This window comes from Pan troglodytes, chromosome 14 (assembly GCF_028858775.2).
Source record: "Pan troglodytes isolate AG18354 chromosome 14, NHGRI_mPanTro3-v2.0_pri, whole genome shotgun sequence".
Taxonomy (NCBI): Eukaryota; Metazoa; Chordata; class Mammalia; order Primates; family Hominidae; genus Pan; species Pan troglodytes.
The window spans coordinates 18,416,374-18,441,661 of NC_072412.2; the positions used below are offsets into that span (position 1 = coordinate 18,416,374).

Here is a 25,288-nt window from a genome sequence, read left to right on the forward strand (position 1 = left end):
TTATACAAATTAAACTCCCATACCCTCCCACCCCCACATATACTACTCTATCTACCCCTTATTGACATTAGCTTTCATTAATTAAGCTTCTATCTTTAGTGCTATTTGCGCAAATTAAAAAGCAAAATCATTTTCATTTTTAATGATAGGATTAGTTAAAGCAACCAAAGCATTACTGTTACAGCAAAGTTTAGTAAGACCGTAAGAGAATACCACTAATAACAGTTTTAAATTATCCAAAACGATTTCTTTATTGAGATTAAGTAACTACATAGATTTCACAGTACTATGGAATACTTATATTTAGCTAAAGTCACGAACACATTTCAACATTCAAAATGATGAGCATCATTACCATTCTAATCTACAAAGCTCATGAATAAAGAAAAATACAAAAACTTCAAGTTTTACAAAAAAAAAAACCTTTTAAGTCTACATACATTAACAATAAAACCATTTCTTCCAGATAACAGGTAAAAGTATAAAGGCATACCACTGACTTTTTTTTTCTAGATAGCCAGGAATGAACGAATGTTTAATATCTACGACGCTTATTAGGGCCTTCAAAGTTGCCCCCTTGACTTCCTCTACCAAAGCCACCAGGACCACCACTCACAGGACCTACACCACTCATTGGTGCTTGAGGGGTTTCAGAACCTGTTCTACTCCCCATAGGTGAACCCATCTGAGATGGCGGTCCTTGAGGAAATCTGTCATTGTGCTATGATACCACACAATAAGGAATAGAATATGAAGTCCATTTGGAACACGCCAAATATAAGTGACAAGAAAAATTGGCAAAATCCCAAGTGGTGGTGTCATGAAGTTCAGCAGAAAGTCCAACAGAATCAGGATCACACATAGAAGGAAGAAAGGAGCAATTTAATTAGTTACTATGTTTTTTAAAAAAAATGCAGCATCTGAAGATTTACATATTGCTAATGCTATGCCCCAATTTCAAGAACAAAGAACTGATTTCGTGACAGAAGCAAATGTAATCTTAAGCCTAAACAATATTATTATACATCGCTGATTCCTTTTTTCAAAAGTTTATATTGCATGAAACTATGCTATGTAAGAAAAATACTTTTTTTTTTTTTTTTTTGGAGACGGAGTCTCGCTCTGTCGCCCAGGCTGGAGTGCAGTGGTGCAATCTCGGCTCACTGCAAGCTCCACCTTCCGGGTTCATGCCATTCTCCTGCCTCAGCCTCCTGAGTAGCTGGGACTACAGGCGCCTGCCACCATGTCCGGCTAATTTTTTGTAAGAAAAATACTTTTTAAAAAAAATCAGAGAAATAAAGCTGGGGAGCAGCATCAATTCAGTTTTTTAGAAGTAAACATTCTAAAAAAAAATCTTTACATCAATTCCTTGAAGATAGAAAGCACTAATACAAACATACACAAAGAATTATGATTTCAGTATAGAAACTTCTGAGAGTGTTTTCCTTGAAAGATTATCATGGGAAAAGTTTTAAAAATTAATGTAATAACATGCACTAATAAGCACAATTAAATATCTGAATTAAATGTTTTGAAAAACTTCACAATAATCATACATATTAATCTGAAAGGTTGGATAGAACTCCCTGAAGTGTAGCAGTAAAATGTCAGTGCAAAACAGACCAAGGGTGATATTTAAATAAAGTTTACAATTTCAGGGAGACAATAAAAAAATGGGACAGTTAATGTTACTTCTATGTTTCTATTGATGATTATATGCCACACAAAAACTTACTTCACAATAATCATACATATTAATCTGAAAGGTTGGATAGAACTCCCTGAAGTGTAGCAGTAAAATGTCAGTGCAAAACAGACCAAGGGTGATATTTAAATAAAGTTTACAATTTCAGGGAGACAATAAAAAAATGGGACAGTTAATGTTACTTCTATGTTTCTATTGATGATTATATGCCACACAAAAACTTAACCAAAGTAGTATAAGTTTTTACTAGCTTTCAAACATATCACTATAAAATAAAGCCTCTACTGAAGGAAATAAATGCAATCACTGTGTTAAGCGCCATCTGTTCATAGTAGCCGTGCACTGCCTCTTTATCTCCCTGTATAAACTATCATTTTAAAAAATCCAACTGCCAGCATGTCCAATTTCTCCAAATTCTTAAAAGACTACATTTGAAGCAAATAAAATAATGATAAATGCTGCATTCAACTCTGAGACATACAATGCATTGCTTTTAACGTCTCTGATCACGGTGGATTTACAACTGATGACAGGTCTGAGTCTAACAGGCAGTGCTTTCTTTCTTTCTTAGCAGCATTGGCGCCTCAAGATTTCATACAGTAGTTTCAAAACTAAACTGCCTTTTCAAAATAGATAACCAAACAATTTCCCTTTCAAAATGTTATTTAGAACAAGCATTAACAAACACTAAATGAGAAAACGGTTTGCCTATATAAAGTTCGATTTATATAGTGATAGACTTTAATGGAAATGATAAAAAGGTATCATTCTTGCTACTAATATATTTAAATATAATAAAAATTAAAACAAAAAACCTTGTTTTCATAGTATTTAATCCACACAAAGATATATTCACACTCTCAGATCAAGATAAAAAACTGTCTACTTTAAATTTACTAAATATAATTTAAAATCTGTGAAAAGAATGCCACAATGGTGGTTTGGAAATACACAAACACTTTAATGTTAATTTATAGCTAAATTATTTGCAATAAATCATGACAGGTAATATTTTTATCAAAAATATTTACTGAAAACTGTGTGTTCATACATATTGGACTTTTGTCCCCATCAAATATAAGGAGTCCACACAGGAAAAGAACACCATCATAAAATGCTTGAACATTAGAATGCTGGTAAAAGATGGAAACAAATTAAAAAGCACAGAAAAATATCTGTAATTAACATATGCATTTGCTATATACTGAGGTACCACAGCATGCCACAGACAGTAATCCTAATTCTTGGACTACTTAAAAACTATCTCAGCTGGACGCGGTGGCTCACGCCTGTAATCCCAGCACTTTGGGAGCCTGAGGCGGGTGGAACACCAGGTCAGGAGTTTGAGACCAGCCTGGCCAACATAGTGAAACCCTGTCTCTACTAAAAATACAAAAATTAGCCGGGCGTGCTGGCGCACACCTGTAGCCCCAACTACTCCAGAGGCTGAGGCAGGAGAGTTGCTTGAACCTTGGAGGCAGAGGTTGCAGCAAGCCGAGATTGCGCCACTGCATACCAGCCTGGGTGACAGCGCGAGACTCCATCTGAAAGAAAAACAAAAACAAAAACAAAAAAACTATCTCTAATAAATCAACATATGAGGTCACAAAATTTTCTTCTTCATTGGCTGCCAAAACAAATGATATCAAATTATATTAAGTGTGAAGTTATCCTTGATGCAGAAGTGTACATTACTGAATATAATCAAAACAATGTTTATGATACATTACCACTGCTCCATTATCTGGCATCATTGGAGTTCCCATATTTGTGGCTCCTTCTGGTCCCATGGCAGGACCAGGACCCATTGGTGGGCCAGGTATAGTTGCTCTGTTGTTCATATTCATACCCATCATTGGAGGAGGACCTTGGTTACCAGCAGGGGCTGGGCTAAACGCATCTATGTAAAACAATCTATACTTAGAGCTGTCCTATCTTAGTTTAGTAAACATTAACAATTTAACAATATTTATGCAATCTATATACCAAGACCGTTATCAAAATTATTTTCGCTCCTTAAGAATGGGATATGCGTTATCTACTCTGTAATAGGGCATTACCTACACTCTAGAATTAGAATTTTCATCCCCAAGCCAAACGTACATAAAATCAAGGAGGAAACTATCAATTATTTTAGAGCATTTGAGACTGTAACAGTTTGCAAGCTTTGAGACATCACCATTATTTGTTATACTAGACTTTTTTTTTTTTTTTTTTTTGAGACAGAGTCTTGCTCTGTCGCCCAGGCTGGAGTGCAGTGGCGCGATCTCGGGTCACTGCAAACTCCGCCTTCCCAGTTCACGCCATTCTCCTGCCTCAGCCTCCCGAGTAGCTGGGACTACAGGCGCCCGCCACTACGTCCGGCTAATTTTTTTTCTCTTTTTAGTAGAGACGGGGTTTCACCGTGTTAGCCAGGCTGGTCTCGATCTCCTGACCTTTTGATCTGCTGACCTCGGCCTCCCAAAGTGCTGGGATTACAGGCGTGAGCCACCGCGGCTGGCCTACAGTAGGCTTTTAAACCAAATAATCCCTAACAATGGGGACTACATTTTACAGTTTAAATGAGTAACAAATGATTAGCACTTACAAAACCACTTAATTTTTTTTAAGCCATGGCTAAAAATATTAGCAGTAAATTATGCTAAGTTGCCAGAGAGGAAATCATTTCCTGCAATATATAAATAAAGATCATTATAACTAGCCTCTCATCTTAGTTTTTTGTTTTTCCTCCCTGAGTTTATGGAATACCTTGCTAAATTACATGAGGTACTCTTTTTTTAACTTTTTATTTTGAAATATGGAATCTAAACCAAAAAATTGAAATGACTTATAAGAAAACTTATTTTTAAAAGCAACCGCAACCAAATACAGATAAAATATTAATATAGCTATCTGGATCTTTCTGACAAGCTTAAATTCCATAAATGGGGACAATCTGATAATATTTCAAGTTTTTTCATTAAAAAATCCACCTACCTCATATTAATTTTAATAGTGTTTGTGCTCTAATACTACATATATGATGATCTCAGATGCAACACATTTTTAGGTATTTTCTTTGAAAATTTTTTTCCCTTTTAAGTGTTAGTACTTGTTTATCATTAAAAATTCACGACAAAGCCATTCTAATTTAGGATTTTATTCTAGTATTTCATTACATAGGTCAATTTTCTGACAATAAGACCTCAATTTCTCAAATATACATTATAATGCAGCTAAAATCTCTATATGGCTGAGTCCCTACCAGCCCCTGGCATCATACTTCTGCTCTTTGAATCCAATCCCCAGAAACCTAGCAAATTCATAGGAAGGAATTATTTCCTTCATCCCCAAATGCTCTTGCCGATAAATATACTTTATCCAAGAGTCTTTCCACTCCCTCAGTATAGCTCTAAATAGCTATTTTTAATACTTTCTAGAAATGAAGAGAGTATAAGAATAGTATCTAAGAGGTGTCTTAACTCAACTATCCCCTAGAAAACAAATTAAGTTTTCTTTTTCCTCTCTTTCTCTTTAATAGAATGTAATTTTACAATGGTGGGTTCAGAATATAACTATACAACTATAGGTATAAAAAATCAAAAATAATATTTCCAACTAACAATAGTTAGCTTAGAGCCTTACTTTTAGTACTCACATCTTCCACCACATAGCTATAAATAAATTTAAAGATATAAAAAATGTTAGCATTATCTGATTACTAGAAAGGTAGCATTATAATGTAGGTTTCGCTTGGTTATACACACTAGTGATACACCAGAAAATCTGCTGCCACTTTCCATCAATGTAATTTGATGAGTTATGATAGTTTTAACTTCTCAACAACCCAACTGGATGATAATGATTAATAGCTCTACAAAACCAGTATGATGAAGTCCCACAATGAATGAAGACTGAAGAGAAAATTAAATAAACTGGGCTTTAGGAGAGTTAAGTGCTAAAATGTAAGTAAATCCTCTGGTGAATAAAATGTCACAAAAATTTTAAGTTGTCTTCAACTCCTAACTAAATAAGGACTCTAAAGGCATATTTTTAGATTTCTTCTGATAAAATTGCAGAGTATCTCTGCACCATCAGAAATGGTTTTAAGTTTTATACTATTTTAAAGTTTAGCTCTGATGTTAATGTCACTCTAATAATGATAACAGCCTTTTAAACTGCCTATAATCTACAATAACCTTATTCCTAAAATCCTTAAAATTACATGGATTATATTAAATAGCATCCCAGCATTTACTCTAAAAGAAAGACATAAATATTGGACCACTTGGACATCATTATACTCAATTATGCTTCATAATTTAGAACGTAGATGCTCTTGGTTCATTGATTATTTCACGTATCCACTGTAGTAATTTCACAATTAAGTTATTTATGGGCGAGGGCCATGTTTCTTGCTTCCTGCATATACCAGAGATAGTCACTAACTACTTGTTGGTAAAAAGTGACCAAGTAAACAGCAATATATGACTCTACATTATCTGATTAGTAGTATTGAAAAACTGGCAACAGAAGTTTAAGAAAAAAAAAGCTGATCATGGAAAATGTTTATTCCACACATGACTTAAGTTTCATTTGATAGACTATATATGCTGAGAACACACTTGATTTTGTAAATGGGTGTGCATGTTAAGTACATTGTTTGCCATGGTAGTGTAATCTTTAAAACAATATGTACATTTAAGTTATGTAAAGATTTTCAGCTTCATAACAACTTTTGTGGGACAATTTAATGTGGGACAGCTTTTGTGGGACAATTAATTTCATAAAATTTAATTCCTTACCCAACTTTTAAATGTATGACATTTCAAATTTCAAATTTAGTAAGGCCTACGATATGCCACATTTGTTTTTCCTTCAGGTTATTTACTTGGCATTATTTCCCTTGCAACTTGGCTATACGAGCAAATCCATACTAAAGTTGCTAATATGCTTTCTTAAAAGCTTAGTCAACTCTAAAACATGCATTGGCGACACACATGTAATTCCCTTAACGAGTCATAGTCTACAAAACTGAGTGCGCTTCCGTGCACAACACTGTAGGTTAAAGGAAAAAAGTTCAATATTCATTAAAGTGAAGGAAAACAGCTTCAAAGTTACACAAAAAGCTAGTTTAAGATAGAAATGTATAAAATGCTCTCTAAAAGCCTAAAAACACAACTCAGAAACAATCTATTTCCAACTAAGAAACTATCAATTTCCAGTGTCCAATTAGGACATGTGAGGTGGCTCATGCCTGGAATATCAGCACGTTGGGAAGCTGATGCGGGCAAAGTGGTTCAACCCAGGAGTTCGAGACCAGCCTGGGCAAGAAGGTGAAATCCCCACTCTACTAAAAATACAAAAAATAAGCCAGGTGTGGTGGCGCGTGCCTGTAGTCCCAGCTACTTGGTAAGATGGAAGGACCACTTGAGCCCAGGAAGTTGAGGTTTCAGCAAGCCGAGATTGCGCCACTGTACTCCAGCCTGGGCAACAGAGTGGCGTCCTGCCTCAAAAAAAAAAAAAAAAAAAAAAAGCCAAATAGAAGGCATATAAATTGATTTTAAAACTGCAAAGACAGAGCTGTATTACACAATGCAATGACTAAACTACCTTCAGGCTGTATTGCAACCTGGTTTATATGTTTCTTTCATTAAGCCTATGAATGTATAACACATCTTTTAGCCTTCAAACAAAAACAAAATGAGAATTTTCTTCCCAGACATATATTTTTAATATAATTGTATTGTATTCCAGTTTAATGGATGTAAGAGATTTCACCTTTAGAAATGTTGGTTCCGTATTTTAGTTTCTTACTGATATGTAGATACCACAAACAGCATAAACAGTCCCCCCAAAAATGATAAACTACAAAAGCCTTTTGCTTCAAATCCCTACCTCCCATGTTTATTGCTCCACGGGGACCCATATCACCCATTCTCATTTCCTGTTCTCTCTGTAAGTAAACATAGTTGTCACAGTCAACCTATCGATCTTATGACTTTACATTTCCCATCTAAAATCAAAAAGAAAAGAGTGAATTGGGACATCATTTTCCATTAAAGATTTTGAAAAGTTTCCATCATCATAAACTTAATAAGAACGCTGAAAAGAAACTTCAGTCTCCCAGGCTTAATATACTACAAATGTTTAATGCACCCAGTTTATATTGCAAGATTAGATTACTAATGAATCAGATTATAAAAAATATATCACAAATTATTTTTAATGTTTTTATTCCAACAGATGAAAGATATATGCCTAGATTCCAAGCAAAGGAAAATCTAGTAATGATAACCACCAGAGCCAATTATTTTCTCCTCCCAGGTCACTGAAGTCTTAAAATAGAAATGACTGTTACCAAGTTCATATTGAAATGTATTCAAACATATAACACAAATAGCTTTAGGGAATTATGCTAAAAATAAGGTTACAATCTTCATTGTCTAAATATTATAATTCATTCATGTATTTGTATTCATCTACTCAAGCATTATTCCATCCAGGGACTATAGATAGCACACACAAGCAATTACTGAAAGCTCGACATAACATTGCTTTCCTTTAACTGCGCAGTAATTTTATTTGAAAACCTGAATAAAAGTATTACACAGTTAACTATAAAACAGAAATATTCAGAACATTTGAAATTTCATTACAGAAACTGCTTCCTAAAAGCTGTTCATTTACCAACAATAGTGACATAGAATTAACTTCAATGAAATCTCTAAGTGAAATTTCTCAAGATAACATAGGAAAATTGCAATTTTCACTTGGACTTGATGACCATTTCCAATCACAGAAAACTGTTATATGTAGCAATCATGAAAAACATTCCATTATGAGACAAATGCAGCAATGTTTAAAGAAAGCATAATTACTGTACTTTTGAAAAAGCAATCTTATTAAAATCTAAATGTTCATTTAAAGTTCCATTTTATAATACGAAAGACTGTTGAAGAGCACCTATAAAGCTGGAAATAAAATAAAAGCCTATGATGGAAATGTAATTGCCATTAAGCCACAAGTGGCTCCTTAAAAAACTGCCTAACTTAAATGGAGATGTCCAAAGGTAATCTTAATGAAGCTACGGTACAATGAATGAAGCTACAGTACAACAAAAACACCATCATGAAGAGAGAAAATGCTTTCTCACGATACCAATCTTTTTAAAGCTTCTTAAAAAAATTTTTTTTTCAGAGATCCTCACTCTGTTGCCCTGGCTGCAGTGCAGTGGTGTCATCATAGCTCACTGCAATCTCGAACTCCTCAGCTCAAGTGATCCTCCTGCCTCAGCTTCCCGAATAGATGGGATGACAAGCATGCACCATCATGCCTGGTGAATTTTTTCATTATTTTTTTGTAGAGATAGGGTCTTGCTATGTCAACCAGGCTGGTATCTAACTACTGGGCTCAAGCAATCCTCCTGCCTCACGCTCGCAATGTGCTGGGATTATAAGCATAATCAGGAGTTTAAGACCAGCCTAGTCAACATGGTGAAACCCTGTCTCTATTAAAAACACAAAAAATTAGCCGGGCATGGTGGCAGGTGCCTGTAGTCCCAGCTACTCGGGAGGCTGAGGCAGGAGAATGGCTTGAACCCAGAAGGTGGAGGCTGCAGTGAGCCGAGATCAACCCACTACACTCCAGCCTGGGCGACAGAGCAAGACTCCATCTCAAAAAAAAAAAAAAAAAAAAAAAAGGAAATAAGGGTCAGGCATGATGTCCAGTGCCTGTAATCTCAGGGTTTTGGGGGACCAACGCAGGAGGATCCCTTGAGGTCAGGAATTAGAGGTACGGTAACCTATGATCGCGTCACTGCGCTCCAGCCTGGGTGACAAAATGAGACCTCACTCCAAAAAATTTTTTAAAGTTTTGAACTGAAAAGGAAAAAAAAATACATTTATATTGATACAACTCAATAGCATGTAAACTTTCCAACCTAACCAAAAGTGAGTGCTTGGAAAGCTTAACATTTTAAATTCCGGGAATTAAAAACAACAATTTCCAATATACTGTGTTATTCACTGCTAGTTAGTGAGGGGTAGTTTAAAAAATATAAGACAATCTCTTCATATGTATATATATACCCAAAGGCGGGTTTTCTCCCCTCAATACATGCATTCCTAAATATCTTCACCCATGAATATCTGGGAAAATATTCCTCAGTTACATGATTGTTAAAATGAAACTTTACATCGTATGCCATTGATAGAATTGCAAATTACATTGACGGAACTGCAAATTAAAATGAGATAGCACTACAAAACCTACTAGAATGGTGACGATCCGAAACACCGACAAAAACAAATGCTGGCCAAGATGCGATACAACAACAACTTCAACGTATTGCTGAAGGGAATACAAACAAGGGTAACCATTTTGCAAGACAGTCTGGCAGTTTCCGATAAAATTAAACATACTCTTACCATCTGATACAGCAATATCACTCTTTGCATTTTACCCAAAGGAGGTGCAAACTTATGTCTACACAAAAACCTACGCATGAATGTTTATAGCAGCTTGATTCATAATTGCTAAAACCTGGAAGCAACCAAGATGTCCTTTAGTATATGAATGGGTGAACTGTGGTACAACCAAAATATTATTCAGTGCTAAAAAGAAATGAGCTATCAACCCATGAAAAGACATAGAGGAAATTTAAATGCATATTGCCAGGTGACTAGAAGCCAATCTGAAGAGGCTGTATACTGTATGATTCCAACTATATGACATTCTGGAAAAAACTAAACTATGGAGACGATAGAAGGATCAGTGGTTGCCAAGGGTTAGGTGGAAGGGATAAAGAAGCAGAGCACAGAAGATTTTTAAGGAGGTGAAAATACTCTGTATGATACTATAATCATAGGTTCATGTCATAGATTTGTCAAAACCCTCATAATGTACACCCAGAGCAAATCTAAAGGTAAACTATAGACTTTGGTTGATAAGCACGTGTCAATGTAGCTTCAGCAATTGTTATAAGTGTATCATTCTGGTAAAACATTTTGATAGCAGGAGAAGCTGTAGGCATGTGGCACAGGGTAGACGGGAAATCTCTGTACCTTCCACACAATCTTGCTGTGGACCTAAAGCTCTTTTGAAAAAGGCTACTAAAATATTGAAACTTTAAAATGAATCCTTTTGAATAATCAATTACATTAAAAATAATAATAATAAATCAAGACAAGTCTCACTATGTTGCCCAGGCTGGACTTATACTCACTGGGCTCAACGGATCCTCCTGCCTCAGGCTCCCTAGTAGCTGGAACTACAATCATGCCACCACACCCAGCTAATTACATCTTAATTTATACTGCAAGGTTTAGTCAAGAAACAAAAAGTAGTTGTTACTTGTTAAATACTAAATCAGAAATGGAGGCAACGACAAATAGAAGTAGAGAAACTTACTGTGTTCATTAACTTGACATGTGCCTCTTAAACCAAATACATTCAACAATGTATTTTGAAAGCCTCGGTCAGGTAATTGAGTGAATAGATTGCTCTGATATTACTGTCAAATTCAACTGAATGTGTAGCAAAATTAATGGCTGTTTTTTAATACATAGGGTGGCTTTCTAACCGAAGATTAATTAAATGTAAACACAATCTAGCACACATCAAGGGACAGAAGGAAATAAGTATTTTACATAAATTAATTGTTAAAGAAGCTTCTATTCGGCTGAGATTTTAAGAGACGGGCCTTGGTCGGGCAGGGTGGCTCATGCCTACAATCCCAGCACTTTGGGAGGCCGAGGCAGGAGGATCACGAGGTCAGGAGATCAAAACCATCCTGGCTAACACGGTGAAACCCCATCACTACTAAAAATACAAAACAATTAGCCGGGCACAGTGGCAGGCACCTGTAGTCCCAGCTACTTGGGAGGCTGAGGCAGGAGAATGGCGTGAACCCGGGAGGCGGAGCTTGCAGTGAGCCGAGATTGCGCCACTGCACTCCAGCCTGGGCGACAGAGCGAGATTCTGTCTCAAAGAAAAAAAAAAAGAGAGAGAGAGACGGGCCTCTCACTATGTTGCCCAAGCTGGCCTCGAATTCCTGAGCTCAACTGATCCTCCCACCTCAGCCTCCCAAGTAGCTGGGACTACAGGGCACACAACACTGCTCCTAAGAATTTTATTTGTAATGCATACACCTGAGAGCATTTTCAAGATTACCAGTTTCAATTGTCAGGTGTAAACTCACTCTGAAGAGGTTCTTTTAAAACCTAAATTTTTTGCCCATTCAGTATGATATTGGCTGTGGGTTTGTCATAGATAGCTCTTATTATTTTGAGATACGTCCCATCAATACCTAATTTACTGAGAGTTTTTAGCATGAAGCGTTGTTGAATTTTGTCAAAGGCTTTTTCTGCATCTATTGAGATAATCCTGTGGTTTTTGTCTTTGGTTCTGTTTATATGCTGGATTACATTTATTGATTTGCGTATATTGAACCAGCCTTGCATCCCAGGGATGAAGCCCACTTGATCATGGTGGATAAGCTTTTTGATGTGCTGCTGGATTCGGTCTGTCAGTATTGTATTGAGGATTTTTGCATCAATGTTCATCAAGGATATTGGTCTAAAATACTCTTTTTTGGTTGTGTCTCTGCCCGGCTTTGGCATCAGGATGATGCTGGCCTCATAAAATGAGTTAGAGAGGATTCCCTCTTTTTCTATTGATTGGAATAGTTTCAGAAGGAATGGTGCCAGTTCCTCCTTGTACCTCTGGTAGAATTCGGCTGTGAATCCATCTAGTCCTGGACTCTTTTTGATTGGTAAGCTATTGATTATTACCACAATTTCGGAGCCTGTTATTGGTCTATTCAGAGATTCAACTTCTTCCTGGTTTAGTCTTGGGAGGGTGTATGTGTCGAGGAATTTATCCATTTCTTCTAGATTTTCTAGTTTATTTGTGTAGAGGTGTTTGTAGTATTCTCTGATGGTAGTTTGTATTTGTGTGGGATCGGTGGTGATATCCCCTTTATCATTTTTTATTGCATCTATTTGATTCTTCTCTCATTTCTTCTTTATTAGTCTTGCTAGCAGTCTATCAATTTTGTTGATCCTTTCAAAAAACCAGCTCCTGGATTCGTTAATTTTTTGAAGGGTTTTTTGTGTCTCTATTTCCTTCAGTTCTGCTCTGATCTTAGTTATTTCTTGCCTTCTGCTAGCTTTTGAATGTGTTTGCTCTTGCTTTTCTAGTTCTTTTAATTGTGATGTTAGGGTGTCAATTTTGGATCTTTCCTGCTTTCTCTTGTGGGCATTTAGTGCTATAAATTTCCCTCTACACACTGCTTTGAATGTGTCCCAGAGATTCTGGTATGTTGTGTCTTTGTTCTCATTGGTTTCAAAGAACATCTTTATTTCTGCCTTCATTTCGTTATGTACCCAGTAGTCATTCAGGAGCAGGTTGTTCAGTTTCCATGTAGTTGAGCGGTTTTGAGTGAGTTTCTTAATCCTGAGTTCTAGTTTGATTGCACTGTGGTCAGAGAGATAGTTTGTTATAATTTCTGTTCTTTTACATTTGCTGAGGAGAGCTTTACTTCCAAGTATGTGGTCAATTTTGGAATAGGTGTGGTGTGGTGCTGAAAAAAATGTATATTCTGTTGATTTGGGGTGGAGAGTTCTGTAGATGTCTATTAGGTCTGCTTGGTGCAGAGCTGAGTTCAATTCCTGGGTATCCTTGTTAACCTTCTGTCTCGTTGATCTCTCTAATGTTGACGGTGGGGTGTTAAAGTGTCCCATTATTATTGTGTGGGAGTCTAAGTCTCTTGTACGTCACTCAGGACTTGCTTTATGAATCTGGGTGCTCCTGTATTGGGTGCATAAATATTTAGGATAGTTAGCTCTTCTTGTTGAATTGATCCCTTTACCATTGTGTAATGGCCTTCTTTGTCTCTTTTGGTCTTTGTTGGTGTAAAGTCTGTTTTATCAGAGACTAGGATTGCAACATCTGCCTTTTTTGGTTTTCCATTTGCTTGGTAGATCTTCCTCCATCCTTTTATTTTGAGCCTATGTGTGTCTCTGCACCTGAGATGGGTTTCCTGAATACAGCACACTGATGAGTCTTGACTTTTTATCCAATTTGCCAGTCTATGTCTTTTAATTGGAGCATTTAGTCCATTTACATTTAAAGCTAATATTGTTGTGTGTGAATTTGATCCTGTCATTATGATGTTAGCTGGTTATTTTGCTCATTAGTTTATGCAGTTTCTTCCTAGCCTCGATGGTCTTTACAATTTGGCATGATTTTGCAGCGGCTGATACTGGTTGTTCCTTTCCATGTTTAGTGCTTCCTTCAGGAGCTCTTTTAGGGCAGGCCTGGTGGTGACAAAATCTCTCAGCATTTGCTTGTCTGTAAAGTATTTTATTTCTCCTTCACTTATGAAGCTTAGTTTGGCTGGATATGAAATTCTGGGTTGAAAATTATTTTCTTTAAGAATGTTGAATATTGGCCCCCACTTTCCTTTGGCTTGTAGAGTTTCTGCTGAGAGATCAGCTGTTAGTCTGATGGGCTTCCCTTTGTGGGTAACCCGACCTTTCTCTCTGGCTGCCCTTAACATTTTTTCCTTCATTTCAACTTTGGTGAATATGACAATTATGTGTCTTGGAGTTGCTCTTCTCAAGGAGTATCTTTGTGGCATTCTCTGTATTTCCTGAATCTGAATGTTGGCCTGCCTTGCTAGATTGGGGAAGTTCTCCTGGATAATATCCTGCAGAGTGTTTTCAACTTGTTTCCATTCTCCCCGTCACTTTCAGGTACACCAATCAGATGTAGATTTGGTCTTTTCACATTGTCCCATATTTGTTGGAGGCTTTGTTCGTTTCTTTCTATTCTTTTTTCTCTAAACTTCCCTTCTCGCTTCATTTCATTCATTTGATCTTCCATCACTGATACCCTGTCTTGCAGTTGATTGCATCGGCTCCTGAGGCTTCTGCATTCTTCACGTAGTTCTCGAGCCTTGGCTTTCAGCTGCATCAGCAACTTTAAGCACTTCTCTGTATTGGTTATTCTAGTTATACATTCGTGTAAATTTTTTTCAAAGTTTTTAACTTCTTTGCATTTGGTTTGAATTTCCTCCTGTAGCTCAGAGTAGTTTGATTGTCTGAAGCCTTCTTCTCTCAACTCGTCAAAGTCATTCTCCATCCAGCTTTGTTCCGTTGCTAGTGAGGAACTGCATTCCTTTGGAGGAGGAGAGGTGCTCTGCTTTTTAGAGTTTCCAGTTTTTCTGCTCTGTTTTTTCCCCATCTTTGTGGTTTTATCTACTTTTGGTCTTTGATGATGGTGATGTACAGATGGGTTTTTGGTGTGGATGTCCTTTATGTTTGTTAGTTTTCCTTCTAAGAGACAGGACCCTCAGCTGCAGGTCTGTTGGAGTTTGCTAGAGGTCCACTCCAGACCCTGTTTGCCTGGGTATCAGCAGCATTGGCTGCAGAACAGCGGATTTTTGTGAACCGCGAATGCTGTTGTCTGATCATTCCTCTGGAAGTTTTGTCTCAGAGGAGTACCCGGCCGTGTGAGGTGTCAGTCTGCCCCTACTGGGGGGGGGGGGTGCCTCCCGGTTAGGCTGCTTGGGGGTCAGTGGTCAGGGACTCACTTGAGGAGGCAGTCTGCCTGTTCTCAGATACCCAGCTGTGTGCTGGGAGAAGCACTGCTCTCTTCAAAGCTGTCAGACAGGGACATTTAAGTCTGCAGAGGTTACTGCTGTTTTTTTGTTTGTCTGTGCCCTGCCCCCAGAGGTGGAGCCTACAGAGGCAGGCAGGCGTCCTTGAGCTGTGGTGGGCTCCACCCAGTTTGAGCTTCCCGGCTGCTTTGTTTACCTAAGGGAGCCTGGGCAATGGCGGGAGCCCCTCCCCCAGCCTCCCTGCCACCTTAGAGTTTGATCTCAGACTGCTGTGCTAGCAATCAGCAAGACTCGGTGGGCATAGGACCCTCTGAGCCATGTGCGGGATATAATCTCCCGGTGTGCCGTTTTTTAAGCGTGTCGGAAAAGTGCAGTATTAGGGTGGGAGTGACCCGATTTTCCAGGTGCCGTCTGTCACCCCTTTCTTTGACTAGGAAAGGGAACTCCCTGACCCCTTGCACTTCCCGAGTGAGGCAATGCCTCACCCTGCTTCTGCTCGCACACGGTGCACTGCACCCACTGACCTGCGCCCACTGTCTGGCACTCCCTAGTGAGATGAACCCAGTACCTCAGATGGAAATGCAGAAATCACCTGTCTTCTGCATCACTCACGCTGGGAGCTGTAGACCAGAGCTGTTCCTATTTGGCCATCTTGGCTCCTCTGACCTCGAGTTTCTTAATCCTGAGTTCTAGTTTGATTGCACTGTGGTCTGAGAGACAGTTTGTCAAATTTCTGTTCTTTACCTTTGCTGAGGAGTGCTTTACTTCCAACTATGTGGTCAATTTTGGAATAGGTGTGGTGTGGTGCTGAAAAAAATGTATATTCTGTTGATTTGGAGTGAAGAGTTCTGTAGATCTCTATTAGGTCTGCTTGGTGCAGAGCTGAGTTCAATTCCTGGATATCCTTGTTAACTTCCTGTCTCATTGATCTGTCTAATGTTGACAGTGGGGTGTTAAAGTCTCCCATTATTATTGTGTGGGAGTCTAAGTCTCTTTGTAGGTCTCTAAGGACTTGCTTTATGAATCTGGGTGCTCCTGTATTGGGTGCATATATTTTTAGGATGGTTAGCTCTTCTTGTTGAACTGATCCCTTTACCATTATGTAATGGCCTTCTTTGTCTCTTTTGATCTTTGTTGGTTTAAAGTCTGTTTTATCAGAGACCAGTATTGCAACCCCTGCTTTTTTTTGTTTTCCATTTGCTTGGTAGATCTTCCTCCATCCTTTTATTTTGAGCCTATGTGTGTCTCTGCACGTGAGATGAGTTTCCTGAATACAGCATACTGATGGGTCTTGACTCTTTATCTAATTTGCCAGTCTGTGTCTTTTAATTGGAGCATTTAGCCCATTTACATTTAAGGTTAATATTGTTGTGTGTGAATTTGATCCTGTCATTATGATGTTAGCTGGTGATTTTGCTATTTAGTTGATGCAATTTCTTCCTTGCCTCGATGGTCTTTACAATTTGGTGTGTTTTTGCAGTGGCTGATACCGGTTGTTCCTTTCCATGTTTAGTGCTTCCTTCAGGAGCTCTTTTAGGGCAGGCCTGGTGGTGACAAAATCTCTTAGCATTTGCTTATCTGTAAAGTATTTTATTGCTCCTTCACTTATGAAGCTTAGTTTGGCTGGATATGAAATTCTGGGTTGAAAATTCTTTTCTTTAAGAATGTTGAATATTGGCCCCCACTCTCTTCTGGCTTGTAGAGTTTCTGCCAGGAGGATCAGCTGTTAGTCTGATGGGCTTCCCTTTGTGGGTAACCTGACCTTTCTTTCTGGCTGCCCTTAACATTTTTTCCTTCATTTCAACTTTGGTGAATCTGACAATTATGTGTATTGGAATTGCTCTACTCGAGGAGTATCTTTGTGGTGTTCTCTGTATTTCCTGAATCTCAATGTTGGCCTGCCTTGCTAGATTGGGGAAGTTCTCCTGGATAATATCCTGCAGAGTGTTTTCCAACTTGGTTCCATTCTCCCCATCATTTTCAGGTACACCAATCAGATGCAGATTTGGTCTTTTCACATAGTCCCATATTTCTTGGAGGCTTTCTTCATTTCTTTCTATTCTTTTTTCTCTAAACTTCTCTTCTTGCTTCATGTCATTCATTTGATCTTCCATCACTGATATCCTTTCTTCCAGTTGATTGATTCGGCTACTGAGGCTTCTGCATTCGTCACGTAGTTCTCGTGCCTTGGTTTTCAGCTCCATCAGGTCCTTTAAGGAATTCTCTGCATTGGTTATTCTAGTTAGCCATTCATCTAATCTTTTTTCAAGGTTTTTAACTTCTTTGCCATGGGTTCAAACTTCTTCCTTTAGCTCAGAATAGTTTGATCGTCTGAAGCCTTCTTCTCTCAACTCGTCAAAGTCATTCTCCATCCAGCTTTGTTCCGTTGCTGGTGAGGAGCTGCATTCCTTTGGAGGAAGAGAGGCACTCTGATTTTTAGAATTTTCAGTTTTTCTGCTCTGTTTTTTCCCCATCTTTGTGGTTTTATCTACCTTTGGTCTTTGATGATGGTGACATACAGATGGGGTTTTGGTGTGGATGTCCTTTCCGTTTGTTAGTTTTCCTTCTAACATTCAGTACCCTCAGCTGCAGGTCTGTTGGAGTTTGCTGGAGGTCCACTCCAGAGCCTGTTTGCCTGGATATCAGCAGCAGAAGCTGCAGAACAGCGGATATTGGTGAACAGCAAATGTTGCTGCTTGATCGTTCCTCTGAAAGTTTTGTCTCAGAGGAGAACCTGGCCGTGTGAGGTGTCAGTCTGCCCCTACTGGGGGGTGCCTCCCAGTTAGGCTACTCGGGGGTCAGGGACCCACCTGAGGAGGCAGTCTGTCCATTCTCAGATATCCAGCTGTGTGCTGGGAGAAGCACTGCTCTCTTCAAAGCTGTCAGACAGGGACATTTAAGTCTGCAGAGGTTTCTGCTGCCTTTTGCTTGGCTATGCCCTGCCCCCAGAGGTGGAGTCTACAGAGGCAGGCAGGCCTCCTTGAGCTGCGATGGGCTCCACCCAGTTCGAGCTTCCCAGCCGCTTTGTTTACCTACTCGAGCCTCGGCAATCATGGGCACCCCTCCCCCAGACTGGCAGCTGCCTTGCAGTTCAATCTCAGACTGCTGTGCTAGCAATGAGCGAGGCTCCATGGGCGTAGGACCCTCCAAGCCAGGTGCGGAATATAATCTCCTGGTGTGCCATTTGCTAAGACCATCAGAAAAGCGCAGTATTAGGGTGGGAGTGACCCGATTTTCCAGGTGCCGTCTGTCACCCCTTTCCTTGGCTAGGAAAGGGAATTCCCTGACCCCTTGTGCTTCCTGGGTGAGGCAATGCCTCACCCTGCTTTGGCTCATGCTTGGTGCGCTGCACCCACTGTCCTGCACCCACTGTCTGACAATCCCCAGTGAGATGAATCTGGTACCTCAGTTGGAAATGCAGAAATCATTCGTCTTCTGCGTCGCTCATGCTGGGAGCTGTAGAATGGAGCTGTTCCTATTTGGCCATCTTGGCTCCACCCTCTGCAACTCTTGATTTCTGAGTTCTTCCAAGCATCTGAGTTCTTCTTGATGCCTCATTACATCTACAAAATAATGACTACACAGTAATATTTTTAGTTTCCCTTTCCATATTTTTATACCAATAAGCATAGAAGTTCTCTGTCACTGGCAATATATTGGTATATTGCTCATTTTATAATAAATTGTAAGCTGGGTAATTAATCAAATAAATATCCTTACTGAGCACGTTTCTTCATGTATATAAAAAAGAGTATTCAAGTTCATTCTTGGCCAGGTGTAGTGGCCCACGCCTGTAATCCCAATACTTTGGGAGGCGAAGGCAGGCGGACAACTCGAGGCCAGGAGTTTGAAACCAGTCTGGCCAACAAGGCAAAACCCCAACTCCACCAAAACTACAAAAATTAGCTGGGCATGGTGGTGCATGCCTGCAGTCCCAGCTACTCAGAAGGCTGAGGTAGGAGAATCACTTGAACTCGGGAAGTGGAGGATGCAGTGAGTCGAGATTGTGCCACTGCACTCCAGCCTGAATGACAGAGCAAGACTCCATCTCAAAAACAAGTTCATTCTTCTTGGGGAAAAAAAGTGTAATAAACTCCTCTTGGCTGGGCGTGGTGGCTCATGCTTATAATCCCAACAGTTTGGGAGACCCAGGTGGGCAACAGAGTGGGTTGCATAGCAGGACTGTCTCTAAAATAAAATGCAACAGAGCAAATGCAAAAGAGTGAGTTGACTCCATTTCAAAAAATAAATAAATAAATAAAAATTCATCTTTATGTCAAGAAATTAAAGAGGCTGGCTTGTGCCTGTAATCCCAGCACTTCAGTAAGCCGAGGCAGGCAGATCACTTCAGCTGAGGAGTTCAAGACCAGCCTAAGTAACACGGTGAAACCCTGTCTACAAAAAATACAAAATTAGGGCCAGGTGTGGTGCCTCACGGCTGTAATCCCAGCATTTTGGGAGGCCAAGGCAGGTGGATCACCTGAGGTCGGGAGTTCGAGGCCAGCCTGACCAACATGGAGAAACCCCGTCTCAACTAAAAACACAAAAATTAGCCGGGTGTGGTAGGGCATGCCTGTAATCCCAGCTACTCAAGAGGCTTAGGTGGGAGAATCGCTTGAACCCGGGAGGCGGAGGTTGCAGTGAGCCGAGATCAGACAATTGCACTCCAGCCTGGGAAACAATAGCAAAACTCCGTCTTAAAAAAAAAAAAAAGGGGGGGGAGGAGCCAAGATGGCCGAATAGGAACAGCTCCGTTCTACAGCTCCCAGCGTGAGCGACGCAGAAGACTGGTGATTTCTGCATTTCCATCTGAGGTACCGGGTTCATCTCACTAGGGAGTGCCAGACAGTGGGCGCAGGCCAGTGGGTGCGCACACTGTGTGTGAGCCGAAGCAGGGCGAGGCATTGCCTCACCTGGGAAGCGCAAGGGGTCAGGGAGTTCCCTTTCCGAGTCAAAGAAAGGGGTGACGGACGCACCTGGAAAATCGGGTCACTCCCACCCGAATATTGCGCTTTTCAGACCGGCTTAAAAAACGGCGCACCACGAGACTATATCCCACACCTGGCTTGGAGGGTCCTACGCCCACGGAATCTCGCTGATTGCCAGCACAGCAGTCTGAGATCAAACTGCAAGGCGGCAGCGAGGCTGGGGGAGGGGCGCCCGCCATTGCCCAGGCTTGCTTAGGTAAACAAAGCAGCCAGGAAGCTCAAACTGGGTGGAGCCCACCACAGCTGAAGGAGGCCTGCCTGCCTCTGTAGGCTCCACCTCTGGGGGCAGGGCACAGACAAACAAAAAGACAGCAGTAACCTCTGCAGACTTAAATGTCCCTGTCTGACAGCTTTGAAGAGAGCAGTGGTTCTCCCAGCACGCAGCTGGAGATCTGAGAACGGGCAGACTGCCTCCTCAAGTGAGTCCCTGACCCCTGACCCCCGAGCAGCCTAACTGGGAGGCACCCCCCAGCAGGGGCACACTGACACCTCACACGGCAGGGTATTCCAACAGACCTGCAGCTGAGGGTCCTGTCTGTTAGAAGGAAAACTAACAAACAGAAAGGACATCCACACCGAAAACCCATCTGTACATCACCATCATCAAAGACCAAAAGCAGATAAAACCACAAAGATGGGGAAAAAACAGAACAGAAAAACTGGAAACTCTAAAACGCAGAGCGCCTCTCCTCCTCCAAAGGAACGCAGTTCCTCACCAGCAACGGAACAAAGCTGGATGGAGAATGATTTTGACGAGCTGAGAGAGGAAGGCTTCAGACGATCAAATTACTCTGAGCTACGGGAGGACATTCAAACCAAAGGCAAAGAAGTTGAAAACTTTGAAAAAAATTTAGAAGAATGTATAACTAGAATAACCAATACAGAGAAGTGCTTAAAGGAGCTGATGGAACTGAAAACCAAGGCTCGAGAACTACGTGAAGAATGCAGAAGACTCAGGAGCCGATGCGATCAACTGGAAGAAAGGGTATCAGCGATGGAAGATGAAGCGAATGAAATGAAGCGAGAAGGGAAGTTTAGAGAAAAAAGAATAAAAAGAAATGAGCAAAGCCTCCAAGAAATATGGGACTATGTGAAAAGACCAAATCTACGTCTGATTGGTGTACCTGAAAGTGATGGGGAGAATGGAACCAAGTTGGAAAACACTCTGCAGGATATTATCCAGGAGAACTTCCCCAATCTAGCAAGGCAGGCCAACGTTCAGATTCAGGAAATACAGAGAACGCCACAAAGATACTCCTCGAGAAGAGCAACTCCAAGACACATAATTGTCAGATTCACCAAAGTTGAAATGAAGGAAAAAATGTTAAGGGCACCCAGAGAGAAAGGTCAGGTTACCCTCAAAGGGAAGCCCATCAGACTAACAGCGGATCTCTCGGCAGAAACTCTACAAGCCAGAAGAGAGTGGGGGCCAATATTCAACATTCTTAAAGAAAAGAATTTTCAACCCAGAATTTCATATCCAGCCAAACTAAGCTTCATAAGTGAAGGAGAAATAAAATACTTTACAGACAAGCAAATGCTGAGAGATTTTGTCACCACCAGGCCTGCCCTAAAAGAGCTCCTGAAGGAAGCGCTAAACATGGAAAGGAACAACCGGTACCAGCCGCTGCAAAATCATGCCAAAATGTAAAGACCATCGAGACTAGGAAGAAACTGCATCAACTAACGAGCAAAATCACCAGCTAACATCATAATGACAGGATCAAATTCACACATAACAATATTAACTTTAAATGTAAAGGGACTAAATTCTCCAATTAAAACACACAGACTGGCAAGTTGGATAAAGAGTCAAGACCCATCAGTGTGCTGTATTCAGGAAACCCATCTCACGTGCAGAGACACACATAGGCTCAAAATAAAAGGATGGAGGAAGATCTACCAAGCAAATGGAAAACAAAAAAAGGCAGGGGTTGCAATCCTAGTCTCTGATAAAACAGACTTTAAACCAACAAAGATCAAAAGAGACAAAGAAGGCCATTACATAATGGTAAAGGGATCAATTCAACAAGAGGAGCTAACTATCCTAAATATATATGCACCCAATACAGGAGCTCCCAGATTCATAAAGCAAGTCCTGAGTGACCTACAAAGAGACTTAGACTCCCACACATTAATAATGGGAGACTTTAACACCCCACTGTCAACATTAGACAGATCAACGAGACAGAAAGTCAACAAGGATACCCAGGAATTGAACTCAGCTCTGCACCAAGCGGACCTAATAGACATCTACAGAACTCTCCACCCCAAATCAACAGAATATACATTTTTTTCAGCACCACACCACACCTATTCCAAAATTGACCACATACTTGGAAGTAAAGCTCTCCTCAGCAAATGTAAAAGAACAGAATTTATAACAAACTATCTCTCAGACCACAGTGCAATCAAACTAGAACTCAGGATTAAGAATCTCACTCAAAGCCGCTCAACTACATGGAAACTGAACAACCTGCTCCTGAATGACTACTGGGTACATAACGAAATGAAGGCAGAAATAAAGATGTTCTTTGAAACCAACGAGAACAAAGACACAACATACCAGAATCTCTGGGATGCATTCAAAGCAGTGTGTAGAGGGAAATTTATAGCACTAAATGCCCACAAGAGAAAGCAGGAAAGATCCAAAATTGACACCCTAACATCACAATTAAAAGAACTAGAAAAGCAAGAGCAAACACATTCAAAAGCTAGCAGAAGGCAAGAAATAACTAAAATCAGAGCAGAACTGAAGGAAATAGAGACACAAAAAACCCTTCAAAAAATCAATGAATCCAGGAGCTGGTTTTTTGAAAGGATCAACAAAATTGATAGACCGCTAGCAAGACTAATAAAGAAAAAAAGAGAGAAGAATCAAATAGACACAATAAAAAATGATAAAGGGGATATCACCACCGATCCCACAGAAATACAAACTACCATCAGAGAACACTACAAACACCTCTACGCAAATAAACTAGAAAATCTAGAAGAAATGGATACATTCCTTGACACATACACTCTCCCAAGACTAAACCAGGAAGAAGTTGAATCTCTGAATAGACCAATAACAGGAGCTGAAATTGTGGCAATAATCAATAGTTTACCAACCAAAAAGAGTCCAGGACCAGATGGATTCACAGCCGAATTCTATCAGAGGTACAAGGAGGAACTGGTACCATTCCTTCTGAAACTATTCCAATCAATAGAAAAAGAGGGAATCCTCCCTAACTCATTTTATGAGGCCAGCATCATTCTCATACCAAAGCCGGGCAGAGACACAACCAAAAAAGAGAATTTTAGACCAATATCCTTGATGAACATTGATGCAAAAATCCTCAATAAAATACTGGCAAACCGAATCCAGCAGCACATCAAAAAGCTTATCCACCATGATCAAGTGGGCTTCATCCCTGGGATGCAAGGCTGGTTCAATATACGCAAATCAATAAATGTAATCCAGCATATAAACAGAGCCAAAGACAAAAACCACATGATTATCTCAATAGATGCAGAAAAAGCCTTTGACAAAATTCAACAACCCTTCATGCTAAAAACTCTCAATAAATTAGGTATTGATGGGACGTATTTCAAAATAATAAGAGCTATCTATGACAAACCCACAGCCAATATCATACTGAATGGGCAAAAACTGGAAGCATTCCCTTTGAAAACTGGCACAAGACAGGGATGCCCTCTCTCACCGCTCCTATTCAACATAGTGTTGGAAGTTCTGGCCAGGGCAATCAGGCAGGAGAAGGAAATAAAGGGTATTCAATTAGGAAAAGAGGAAGTCAAATTGTCCCTGTTTGCAGACGACATGGTTGTTTATCTAGAAAACCCCATTGTCTCAGCCCAAAATCTCCTTAAGCTGATAAGCAACTTCAGCAAAGTCTCAGGATACAAAATCAATGTACAAAAATCACAAGCATTCCTATACACCAACAACAGACAAACAGAGAGCCAAATCATGAGTGAACTCCCATTCACAATTGCTTCAAAGAGAATAAAATACCTAGGAATCCAACTTACAAGGGATTTGAAGGACCTCTTCAAGGAGAACTACAAACCACTGCTCAAGGAAATAAAAGAGGATACAAACAAAAGGAAGAACATTCCATGCTCATGGGTAGGAAGAATCAATATCGTGAAAATGGCCATACTGCCCAAGGTAATTTACAGATTCAATGCCATCCCCATCAAGCTACCAATGACTTTCTTCACAGAATTGGAAAAAACTACTTTAAAGTTCATATGGAACCAAAAAAGAGCCCGCATCGCCAAGTCAATCCTAAGCCAAAAGAACAAAGCTGGAGGCATCACACTACCTGACTTCAAACTATACTACAAGGCTACAGTAACCAAAACAGCATGGTACTGGTACCAAAACAGAGATATAGATCAATGGAACAGAACAGAGACCTCAGAAATAACGCCGCATACCTACAACTATCTGATCTTTGACAAACCTGAGAAAAACAAGCAATGGGGAAAGGATTCCCTATTTAATAAATGGTGCTGGGAAAACTGGCTAGCCACATGTAGAAAGCTGAAACTGGATCCCTTCCTTACACCTTATACAAAAATCAATTCAAGATGGATTAAAGATTTAAACGTTAGACCTAAAACCATAAAAACCCTAGAAGAAAACCTAGGCATTACCATTCAGGACATAGGTGTGGGCAAGGACTTCATGTCCAAAACACCAAAAGCAATGGCAACCAAAGCCAAAATTGACAAATGGGATCTAATTAAACTAAAGAGCTTCTGCACAGCAAAAGAAACTACCATCAGAGTGAACAGGCAACCTACCAAATGGGAGAAAATTTTCGCAACCTACTCATCTGACAAAGGGCTAATATCCAGAATCTACAATGAACTCAAACAAATTTACAAGAAAAAAACAAACAAACCCATCAAAAAGTGGGCAAGGGAGTTGAACAGACACTTCTCAAAAGAAGACATTTATGCAGCCAAAAAACACATGAA

General features: G+C 39.9%; 1 long non-coding RNA gene across 2 annotated transcripts in view; it reads right to left on the reverse strand.

Annotated features, from left to right (window-relative positions):
• Positions 1-221: 221 nt before the first annotated feature.
• The window catches only part of LOC134808185 (uncharacterized), a 46,083-nt gene continuing 21,016 nt past the window's right edge, over positions 222-25,288 (reverse strand). The window contains exons 3-5 of one of the 2 annotated variants that reach the window (XR_010150603.1): positions 7,583-7,640; positions 3,436-3,605; positions 222-721 (exon numbers count right to left, since the gene is read on the reverse strand). This is a non-coding gene — a long non-coding RNA (uncharacterized LOC134808185). Of the gene's footprint in view, positions 722-3,435; positions 3,606-7,582; positions 7,706-25,288 lie in introns of those variants that run through there. The other variant, XR_010150602.1, reaches the window with a different exon arrangement.